Source organism: Neovison vison, chromosome 3, assembly GCF_020171115.1.
Source record: "Neovison vison isolate M4711 chromosome 3, ASM_NN_V1, whole genome shotgun sequence".
Classification (NCBI taxonomy): Eukaryota; Metazoa; Chordata; class Mammalia; order Carnivora; family Mustelidae; genus Neogale; species Neogale vison.
This window is the reverse complement of record NC_058093.1, coordinates 61,735,669-61,747,743: the sequence shown is the minus strand read 5'-3', so window position 1 is coordinate 61,747,743 and position 12,075 is coordinate 61,735,669. Positions and strand designations below refer to the sequence as shown.

Below are 12,075 nucleotides of genomic sequence, written 5' to 3'. Positions count from 1 at the left end.
AATGTGGGGAGGGAGAGATTTAATTTTTGGTCATTGGTTTCCCTTTCACTAATTAAGAATTTTAGCCAAGTCAGGGGAGATGATGTAATGCAACCATTCATTTGACAAGAACAACTTGCTGTTAGCAAAGTTTCTTGAAAGGTTTGATGGTTAAGTGTTAACTAAAAAAACATACACTCCAAGATCTGATTGAATATAGCATTATTTGTAAGAGGGAGGAGAGAAGTAAGGAAAATAAAATGTGTTAAGTATCATCTATGCACCACTAATCTGCTGGGTGATCTTGGAGGTAAGTGTTGTCATCCCATTTTACTCACAAGCTTAGAACAGCTAAGGCATGCCCTCACCTAGGGTGGTGCTAAGGTTAAAGACAGAGATCTGACTCCAAGGCCCTAATTTTTTTCCACTATGCTCTGGTGCCTGTCTCCAGTCACAAATTTGTGCTTGAACAATCAATCATCACCAAGTTTTTGTGTTGCTGTTGTTGTTTTTCCTTTCCAACAAGCTATTTCTTATAGAGTATATCCCTAGCCTTTGTAACCTGATCTCTAATGCCTGAAACTGGGAAAACTCAAAATGAAGTGACCAGTGTTTCCACCATTTTGATACATGAAGGATGGCTGTAAATTTCTACTTGATGTTGTGACATGTCTCCACTAAATATGAATTGAGTACCTCATAGAACTGTGAGGGATACTTTGGAAGAGAGTGGCCCTTGTCCTCAAGGAGTTTAGAATTCCAGAGAAGTGGCCAGAGATAGAAATATGAAGTAATACAATTCAAGTGCAGGAGATGTCCCAAAAGAACATCTGGTAGACAGAAGAGGCAGTGAAGGCTTTATTATGTAAAGAGGGATGGTGATCTAGACTTCCAAAGATGGACAGAAGTTGGTGATGTAAATACAGGAACAAAAGTGTCCAAGCTGAAAATGTGAGCAGAGACCCTGAAAGTGGTTATGTATATGGTGAGTCTTACTAATGGAACTTACATTATTCCAGAGTGGCAAGTTTGCTCATTTATTCAATGAGCATTTGTTGAATGGTCGTTTTCTATCAGGCGCTAGCAGAGTGATAAGGAAACAAAGATAACTAAGACAAAATTACAGTGCTCTAAGAATTATAAATCAGCTAGAGTTCATGAAACATGGTCATACAAGAAAAGGGTGCTAGAAAATTATGTTGCCTATTTTTCTACTGGATCATATGTCCTTTTTTGGGGGGGGAATTCTTTACATATTCTTGACACTAGCCATTTTTCATGCTATGCATTGCAAATATCTTTTTCACGTTTGTAGCTTATTGTTTCTTATTTTTCTTCTTCTCCTTCTTCTTAGAGGAAAAAGAAGGGTGGAGAGGGGCAGAAGGAGAGGGAGAAAGGGAATCTTAAGCAGGCTCCACACCCAGCATGGAGCCTCACTCGGGGCTCATTTTCCTGACCCTGAGATCATGTCTTGTGACAAAATCAATTGTCAGCCCCTTAACTGACTGAGCCACCAAGGTAGCCCGTTTCCTATTTTTTAAGTTGTGTGTGTGTGTGTTTAAAGATTTTCTTTTCTTTTCTTTTTATTTTAAAGATTTTTTAAATTTATTTATTTGACAGAGAGAGAGATCACAAGTAGGCAGAGAGGCAGGCAGAGAGAGAGGAAGGGAAGCAGGCCCCCCACTGAGCAGAGAGCCCGACGCAGGACTCGATCCCAGGACCCCGAGACCACGACCCGAGCCGAAGGCAGTGGCCCAACCCACTGAGCCACCCAGATTTTATTTATTTATTTGACACAGAGAGAGAGATCACAAGTAGGCAGAGAGGCAGGCAGAGAGAGAGAGGGAAGCAGGCTCCCCGCTGAGCAGAGAGCTCAATGCCAGGCTTGATCCCAGGACCCTGAGATTATGACCTGAGCCAAAGGCAGAGGCTTAACCCACTGAACCACCCAGATGCCCCTAAGTTGTGTTTTTAATGAAAAAAAAAAATCTTATTAAAGTAATTGAGTAAATTATTATCTTTTTTTTATGGTCAGGATTTTTATTTATTTATTTATTTTTTTGTATCATGGTTAAGAAATCCTTCCCTACCTTAAGGTCGGAAAAGGGTATTCATTGGATTTTTTTCTGTAAACAGTAAAGTTACTAAAGTCTGCATGCATTTAAAGTTAATTTTTAAAATATGGTATGAGACAACAATCTATTTTCTCTTTTGTCTTCTACATAAAGAGTTCATATTTTCAACTCCACTTGCTAAATAATCATGCCCTTCTCCGGGGACCTGACACATCATCTTTGCCATTTTTGAAGTTCCCTTAATTAATGAGTCTCCTTTGGAGCTCCTTTTCTCTCCTCTGTGGGTCAAGATGTGTATTCTTGCACCAATTCCTGAATATGGCTTTCTTCACTACCATAGCTTTGTAACGAGTCTTCATATACTGAAAAGAAGTCCCTCCTTTTTCTTCTCCCTCAGAAATGTCTTGGCCATTTTTTTTTTCTTTAAAGATTTTATTTATTTATTTGACAGACAGAGATCACAAGTAGGCAAAGGCAGGGAAAGAGAGAGACAGAGAGAGAGAGGAGGAAGCAGGCTCCCTGCAGAGCAGAGAGCCCAGTGCGGGGGGCTCAATCCCTGGACCCTGGGATCATGACCAGAGCCAAAAGCAGAGGCTTTAACCCACTGAGCCACCCAGGCACCCCAGGATAGATTTTTCTAAAACAGAATCTTTAAACTTTAAATATTGTCTTTTAAGGAGATATGAAGAATCTTAAACCGTTTGATATTGCCTCTGTAGTAGCTAAATGAATACTGAACTCCTCCCTGTGTTCGGCTCTTCTCCATTCTATTTACTGGAAACGGAGCCCAAGAGCAAAGCTGCGGCACTCCAAATCGCTGCTCGGTTTGAGGTCCCTCTGCAAGACGAGTTACATCTATCCATCTGATAGAGAATATCCGAGTTTCTTTGTTTCCTTTTTTGTATAGTTGTTTCTAGAAAAGTGGGACAAGTATCATTAAATGACATAAAAAGATATCCTGGCTAAAAAGGTTAAAGAAACCCTATTCCAAATAATAGTGTAAGTTATCACCGTTTGAATGTCAGTCATTTTAAATTCAGAATACTTTGATAACCAACATTTCCCTTAAATATCTAAATGGCCCCTGATCTTTTGCATTCAATAAAAATAACAAATCTTATTAGTGAATTCGATCCTGTGGGTTGAGTTGTTAATCCCAGTACTCTATTTATACAATTATTTTTCAAGTTTAATTCCTATTTTTATCTTGTCCTTCAACTGCAGGATAGTTCAGGGTTACCTATTTTTAGTGCAGTCAAGCACCACACCGCGGAATCGCTTTAACACTTCAGTCCATAACCCGGGCCGTCCTGGACTGCACCTCCCCGCATTGTAGGCCGCCTGAACTTTTGTTATCTGTGTCTTCCACTTAAGAGGGTGAGTCCAAAGTTTCCTATTCACCTATCCTAAGGAATATCCATGTTGTTGCAAGAAGGAGGAAAAAAAAAAGGCAATAAAATATTTTGACCACCCCTTTATCTTGGAACAAACCATCCCTGTATCTTTGTCAGAAATAAGACTGGTCATGAATACAGATGTTGAAGGTAACGTGAATAATTTTTAATAACTCTGGGACTTTGGGCTTACTCCTTGCCCAGTCTTGATTTGGGGGAATCCTAATTAGTGAGAATAGTGTTGTTTTATTTTTTAAGAAAAGAAAATCAGAGAAATAAGCTTGACTTCTTGAAGATGCTTTGACAGCTTTCTTTTCTTTTTAAAATCCTTGTCTAGATGAGCTGTCTGTGGAACAAGCTGACATTCATTTAAATAGGAATTTAAAATCTGCCTCAAACATCTTTTGATATCTGAGTAGGGGCCAAAATGCCATGTGCGTTTAAGGGATATCTGGCTAATAGTTTTGGAGATCATCCAAGTCAGCTCACTTCTAGAAGGCTGAGCAGAGGGATGAGAAGAAGAAGAAGAAGAAGAAGAAGAAGAAAAGAATATGTAATTCTGTCATGGTGTCGTGGAGTGAGCCTGCAGTGGTTGGGTGAACGGGAATGTATGTTTCCTCCTCCTCCATCAGGCTGTCAATGCCATCTGTTGCAGAATGTGAGGAACAACTAAGTTCCTCTTCAACAAACACTGGCAGTTGGTCTTTTCATTTCTTCCCAGAAGTACTTGTCTTGATCAGCACGAAGGTCTCTGGAGTATCATGAAGAGTTTTGCTTTAAGGAATGTTGCAACATGAAATTAGGAATGCTCTCTTAAAACTCTAAGTGGTCATAAAGAAATGAGAAGAATAATGGGAAAATACATTATTTCAAGGGTATCTGTTCAACACAATGTTCCTGATGTAAAAAACTTGAAAGGGTATGATTTACCCTAGAAATATCAAAGATGTTGAGACTCAGTCACCAGGGTGTGGAATATCAAAGTGAAGTGTGGTTTTACTTGGTTGCAATAGAAGAAAATGAAACATAAATGTTGTTTAGAGAAATGTTACATCTGTGTTCTATTATTCACACTATACTGTCCTTAGCACTTAATGTAAGTGTAAAGTTATAAAGTTGTTCAATTAGTTATTTAATGACTATTTCCCTCCTACTAACCTTTCTCTCCATGAGGACAGAGCTAATCTATTTATATAAATTCTTCCTCTGTAGCCCACAACGCAGAATATTACCAACAGCAGCTACCATTAATTTATCCTTTCCCTATGCTCTTCTAAATGCTTTATCGATATTAGTCACTTCACCTATAACAAAATGTATTGCTTATTACATCCATCTTACAGATGAGGAAACTAAGGAACAAATTCTCCAAGATCACATATCTAATAAATAGAAAACCAGAACACGCACCTAGGTACTCTGAGTGCAGAATCCTCGTTCTTCCATATGGCCCATTGTAGTAAGCATGAGCTACAAACATTTATTGAAAGAAGAATGAGAAATTCAGTAAACTACTTTTTTTTTAGTTTGCCTAAGTGAGAAATAGATCGTTTTATATTTTCTTGTACTCTCTCATTAGAAATATTGATCCATCTCCCTACAAGTGTTGTATGTAAACAGTGGTAGCCAAAAGGATTGACAGCACTGTATCACGACAATGGCCAGATTCAATCTTGATACAAACATTGCAGAATTTCCTCAAATCCAAAAGAGACATCAAGGAAATTTTGGTTAGTCAGATTAAATTTGCTCAAAGTTGTCCTGATTTCCATTTAAACATATTCTGCCATAAATACACATATGTACATTAAGAAAGCACAGAATCTCTCAAAGCACTTGTAAAAATGGCTTACAAACTTAGAAGTTCCTTTAAGTGAATTCACTTATTAAATCTGAAAACATTCATTAAGTGCCTACTCTGTAAAGTGCAATTGCTTCTAACCATTTCCCCACATCTCTCCAAGGCCTTTATTATTCCTTCTATAGAGTAGAACAACTGAATGGCCACTTTCTCCAAATTTGTACTCCCTGTGTATTTTAAGCTTGGCTTGACTATTGCTTGTCTCCATTTTAATAGGTTTCCACAAAGGGATAAATTTCACTGTTTCACAAGTAATCAAATTCTTGAAGAATCATAAGGCATAACAGATATGTGTATTAATAAATGTATTTGTTTCAAAATTCTACTTCATGATAAGACTGCATAAAATTTCAGGAGGAGAGATTTTATTGCTTTTGCTAAAATCGATTTCATTAGGGAGAGCAAAGGAACCTGAGTAAGGCAGTGAGGTCTGTGTTCTGGGCCAGAACACCAGAAAGCTGGTTCCCTGTCTCCAAAATGCCATCATTTCACTGAGAGAGTCTACCACGCCACTTAACTTCTCAGAGCCTCTGTTTCTTCATTAGTAATACTGAGGTTCTATTGAGTGATCCTTGCCTTTTCTAGAAAACATATAATTTAATGAATTATCACACCAGTACTATGAATTTAACAGTAGTATGTTTCAAAGTAGCCTTTTTTTTTTTTTTTTTTGGTGGGGGGGGGGACCTGTCCTTTCTTGAAATCTAGGTTCTATCTAAGTGATATTGTTTCTGTATGAAGAAATAGAATGAGCTATGGTGAAGTGACTTGTGTAAATGATCTCATTCGGAAGGCACCGAGGGGACAGAGACTTGTCATTGCCAAGTAAGTCACATTTAAATTCCCTCAAGCCTTGAGAAATAATGTGAGGGAAAGAGCAAAAATAGCACAGTCATTCCTTTGGACCAAGTCAACTCCTAGGCCTCCTGAGAGCACCACAGCTGTGTATTCATCTATATGCAAAGAGAAATAATAAGAGTCATCTATATTTGGCACACGGCGCTTTTCTATATACCAGTGCACTCATCTATTAATACATTTTATGCTGAGCCTTTTGGTAAGGAAAGATACACCATGCACATCACCTCATGCACAGCTACAGACACATATTGAAGACGCTTTTCTCCCCTGAAATACAGAAAATTGCAAGAGCACACAGCCCCACGAAAACCAACCAGAATGAAACTGGAGGCAGCTGTATCTGATTGAAACCGTGGAGAGAATTGAGATTGACAGAGTTGCAGGGCTAGGAGGTTAATGAGTCCATAGTCCTGCCTCCAGGCAGAGCTGTCCTGAACCATTCCAGGCAAATGACAGCTCAGCCTCTTGGAAAAAAAAAAAAATCTTCATAACATGCTTCAGTAACATATTCCATTGTTTAAACGTCCTTATCCTCATAAAGTTCTGAAAGCAATCTAAGTCCACACTCTTCTCTGTGTAATCTCCATGTTGACAGATATATTGAATAATAAATTGACAGAAACGTCAAAGATGATGAGAGCCTTAGAGAAATGGGTCACGGGATTGGTTTTCCTCACCTTTCCAGAGACCTCAGAGGAGAAAATAATTAGCAAGTCTGTGGATTGTGGTTCTAGCTGCAGTAATATTATGGACCCAACTATTTGTTTTTATAAATGAGACCTACTTACCATAAGTCATTAAATAAAAATTTGCCTTGTACTTTATAGCAAGAACCATAGGTCTAGTAAACACTATCCTGAACTGAAACATGCAATCAAAGAATAGGTTCTTATGTAAAACAACAACAACAAAAACGAAGGAAGTACAGAGCTGATGCGCACACAGACCCATACTTTTTTTTTCTAATTCTTTTTTGTTACAATATTCTGATTTATGGGTACTTTCTTATATATAATAGTAATTAACAGATTAACTGCCTTAAAAAAAAAAAACTTCTGGGCATTACGAATGATGAATGTGTTGGCAGCATTATATAGAGGGAGAGAGTAGGGTCAAGACCAGGTTTCAAATCCCTTGTCCACTACTTACCAATTGCATGGGTTCAAGTAAGCCGCTTGATCTCTGAGCTTTATTGCCCTCACGTGTAAGGTGGGACTGACCATACTTACTTCACTCCCGTGTTGGGAAACAGAATGGGATAACACTGGTAAAAGCACCTAGGATCTAGTAGGCACTAGGATAAATGTTAGCTGACCATGAATCTGGTCTGTCACGCTCTGTTTTTCTTTCCTCTTCCCCATTCCGTTTAAGTTCTAGGAAGTGACTGAGGGACAAACCAGCCTCCTCTGAATGTCACTAGACCGTTTCTGCTTCCATTAGGCCTCTCTTCTCTGTTGCTGATCCCCATGTGAACTCATGAGGGCACTTCCCTTAGAGACATAAAGGGGAAGAGCAAGGAGACTTTCTGATGCCAAGTTAAAACGAACGCTGGATTTTAACTTGAATTTTTAAAGGATCTGTGCATGTTACATTTGTGCTAAGAACAAGTAGATGAAATTCAAATTCTAAAACACTCTATTCATTTTTAGAAAGCTGTAATAGAACTGCTTTGTCCAACGGATAAAAAGACTGATTCAAAGATAGACTACTTTTTAGTTCAAAGGAGCGAGCAATAAAGTAACTATTATTCATTTTGAAGTAGAAATGTTAATATCGACACAATTTGAAAGAGATTTAAATAACATTATCAAAGTAATATGTCCTTATTACATAAAACAGAGATAAATGTAGAGACATTTTATAACATCACTCCTAATTTTATGATCCAGAGAAAACCACTAGCAATATTTGGATCTTCTCTCCTTTTCTACACATATTCTGATGAGCAGGATTGCTTTCAAGTTCAAGTTCTGCCACTTATTAGTTGGACTTTGGATAAGTTGTTTAGTTTCTCTAAGCATTTGTCACTGCATCTGAAAACCAGCTTCAGCTTCAAAGAGTAACTGAGATGATTAGTGAGGTAATATGTATGAAGCATGTGCACGGTACATAAGAATCCTTCAATTATGTCAGCTAGTGTTATTAGGATTTCTGCTATGCATTATATTTTAAATGGAAAAATGGCATTTCGAGAAGAGGAAATGAAGGTCACTAACAAGCTATTGTGATGTGGCTTCTGGAGTCTGTGTAGTACAGAAAATCTGGTTTCTCACATAATGACATACCAGACAATTCATTGAATGCTTTACTATGTGGTTCCAGACACGATGACAGCATAGCTCATTTAATCCTCACAACAGTCCTGTGAGACAGGTGGTAGTATTATTATTACTATTACTATCCCCATTTTACAGGTGGGCAAACTGAATCAGAGAACAGGTGAAGTAACATGCAAAGTCTCACAACTAAGTGGCAAAGTTAGCATTTGAGTGCAATCAATCTAGTTCCAGAGGTCACTCTTGTAAACAAATACAGAAGAGTTTAATATTGAGCAGGTATTTTTGTAAATATTACAGTTTAAGTCAAACACTCTAAAAAGCACTTTTGCAATTGATCAGAAAAAGACCAGATAGAAAAATACCAAGAAAAGAATTAGATGTCCTATTCTTTTAGATAGTATTTTGCAATGTTCCCAACTGGCCCCTTATGTCCATCCAGCAGAATTACAGGACCTCACATTCGATCCATTTCTTCTGAACTTTGTAGGTAGCTAGAAATGGTTAGGCAGAGAGCAATGTTCTTAGAAAAATAGATTTGTATTACCCTTGGAAACAGACTGTGTTGCAAGAAAGTCTTTGGCATAAAACAAGGCTGAGTATACACAGTTGTCTCTCAGATGGTGTGGATTTGGAAACATAAGTGGACAAGCCAAACCCTCTAAGTCTTCCTTATCCTTTGAATTGAATTCCAGAATGTGTTTTTGATGTCACTATGTAGCACTTCTCTTTATCCTTATTTGTTCCTGAGTAATATTCCATTGAGTGGCTGTAACAATGTCTATTGGATGTAAACAGGTTCCCTCAGTCATTCCAACCTGAGTGAAAACTCCATGCCCTCCAAGTTCTTCTACTCATCCCTTTCAGATAGTGGGGCAAAAAGAAAAGAAATACCACCCAAAGCACAAGTATGGTCAAATGATAAGCAAAACTCCTGTCAATGAACTGATACATTCAGACATTGCTGATGAAAGTGGAAACTAGTATATTTGTTTAAAAAAACCAATTTGGCAACACTTATGGAATGTACGGTAAAATGTTCATCCCATTTGGCACAGTTTCTCCTATTCCTGGGAATTTATCCGAAGGCAGTAATTAAAAAGAAAAAAAAAACATAAAAGTAGAGAGAATTCAAATGCAGTGTTAATTATAAATAAAACCTAAGGAGCAAACTGATTGTTCAATAACAGACAAACAGATAAATGGAACATCCACTTGGAATATTTTGTTCCCTCAAATAATTATAAACATGGACTGTATAATAACACAGAAAAACAAAAAGCTGAAAAGCAGAACACTAAGCGATCTGTATAGTTTGATTATACCATAGGATGTAAATAAACACGAAGGTAGCAGTGAATAATGGAGGCAATGATGCAAAAATAGAAATAAGGACTGTCCGATTTTTCTTCCTGAATTTAAGTGTTGCTTGAGATTCGCAAAATCATTAACAAATAAGATTGCTGAGATGGATGAAGAGGTTTCTTTGTCATCAGAAGAGCAGGTCAATCAATCGTCTTCCCACAACCAGTGACTGAAACCAAATAATCAAACACATCAAAAACTAAACTTCTTGCCTTCAAAGAGAGCTATTGTGTTTAGAAATTATATATATGAAATGGCCTGTCTAGCAGAGAAAAGAGATTGAGAACTTCTGGAGTAGGGTCTTCAATTGGCAGTAAGATTTCACTTCAAAAAATTATATTCATCTTTCCTTCTTTCCTCTTTCTCCTTCCTTCCTCCTTCCCTCCCCCCCCGCCCCGCCCCTACACACACCTTAGCAAACTACAGCAAATATAGATACGGCTCCTTTCCTCCTTCCTTTTGCAAAGGTGCTTCCCATAGGCGCCTGGGTGGCTCAGTGGGTTAACTGTCTGCCTTTTGGCTCAGGTCATAATCCCAGGGTCCTAGGTCCCATGTTGGCCAGGTTCCCTGCTCAGGGGGGAGCCTGCTTCTCCCCCTCCTTCTGCCACTCTCCCTGCTTGTGCTCTCTCTCACTCTCTCTCAAATAAATAAATTTAAAAATAAAAAATAAGATACAAATAAATACAAAAAATAAATACGAGTGCTCCCCATAATCATCAATGTGGCTTTAAGTCTCCCTTTTTAGTACCTTTTCATTTTTTTTCTTTGCTTTCTATCTTGATAAGACTCTTTTACCTTTCATTTCTCTTTGCTATGCATAGTTGATTCTCTAATATTCTTTTATTCACTCTCAATCTGTTTTATGTCTCTTTCAAAGGATACACTGACTGACTGGCTATATTTTCATTGTTGGTAGTGGACAGCTTTAGGTCTTAAATAGCACTATATTTGGTTAAATAATTTGTCAGAAGAACTAAATGATAATGATCTGTCACTAAGAATATCCAATTATTTTTTTATTTCTTATTTTCTTATTTCAATTCTCTGTTGCAAACAGAGGAAATGCTTTTGATTTCTTTATACTTATTCCGTACAAATAGGTGCCTTATGAGGAAATTAAAGTCTCTTTTTCACCTGCTATTAAGATAGTTTCTGTCACTTAGGTTATATAGTTTGTTGTATGGCTGATTATTATATCTATTTTTCATTCATGTTGGAGTAAACTAGCTAGACATCTACAGATTTAGTCTGTCTGCAGTGATTATGCCCTCATTTTGTGTTGCTAGTGATTTATTTTCTGAGTCATCCACACCGGAAACTTTTTTTTTTCCCCAAGAGGATTATTGCCCTAAAGCACTTTTCAACTTCATAAATGTAAGTTTAAATGGGGCTTTTTATTTGTCATGAGTCTTGATTACAGGGAAGGACACTAATGTGACTCTACTTTTTGACTTAGATCTTTTAGCATGTGAAACCATCACATATTTGTACAGAAAGTTATGCTTCTTAAATGGGAATGTAACACCATAGGGCGATTTCTCTGCTTTCATATGTGACGTGTCCATGCACTTCTGTTGCTTAACTGAAGCATCATGGATGGTTCCTGGAGCAGTGCCATCATGGAAGACTAGCACTCAGCCTTCTTGGACAGGACTCACTGAGAACCTACTATGTGTTGGGCTCAGTGCGTAGTCCTGGGACACAATGGGACAAGAAACTTAACCCTCTCTTCATCCTGTGCTCTTCACCTGCTAAATCGGAAATATAACTTATCTATAAGGCCCCTTTTAAATATTAAGTCTCTGCTAAATCTAATTGTTTTCATTTCCAGAATCAGGAGACACATTTTAGTACAAACAAAACTTTTTTTTTTTTAAAGATTTTATTTATTTATTTGACAGAGAGAGGTCACAAGTAGGCAGAGAGGCAGGCAGAGAGAGAGAGAGAGAAGGAAGCAGGCTCCCTGCTGAGCAGAGAGCCCGATGCGGGACTCGATCCCAGGACCTGAGATCATGACCTGAGCCGAAGGCAGCAGCTTAACCCACTGAGCCACCCAGGTGCCCCAAACAAAACTTTTTTAAAAGATAAAGATATTTTGAGTGATGCCTGGTTCTGTATTTAGAGTTTGGTAGACAATAACAGGGTAGACACTAACTAGGGGCATCTCTGAATACGACTATAGATATGTGTATTTATATTTTCAAATATTTGTGTATTGAACACAAAAATTTAAATGTGGAGGTTTGCCTGTGCCCTCAGAAACT

At 37.9% G+C, this 12,075-nt stretch overlaps 1 long non-coding RNA gene across 3 annotated transcripts in view; it reads right to left on the bottom strand.

The window, feature by feature from the left end:
- Positions 1 to 12,075, bottom strand: part of LOC122901825 — a 57,764-nt gene that overhangs the window by 6,746 nt on the left and 38,943 nt on the right. For all 3 annotated transcript variants that reach the window (XR_006383683.1, XR_006383682.1, XR_006383681.1), the window contains one exon: positions 4,859 to 4,918. This is a non-coding gene — a long non-coding RNA (uncharacterized LOC122901825). The remainder of the gene's footprint in view (positions 1 to 4,858; positions 4,919 to 12,075) is intronic.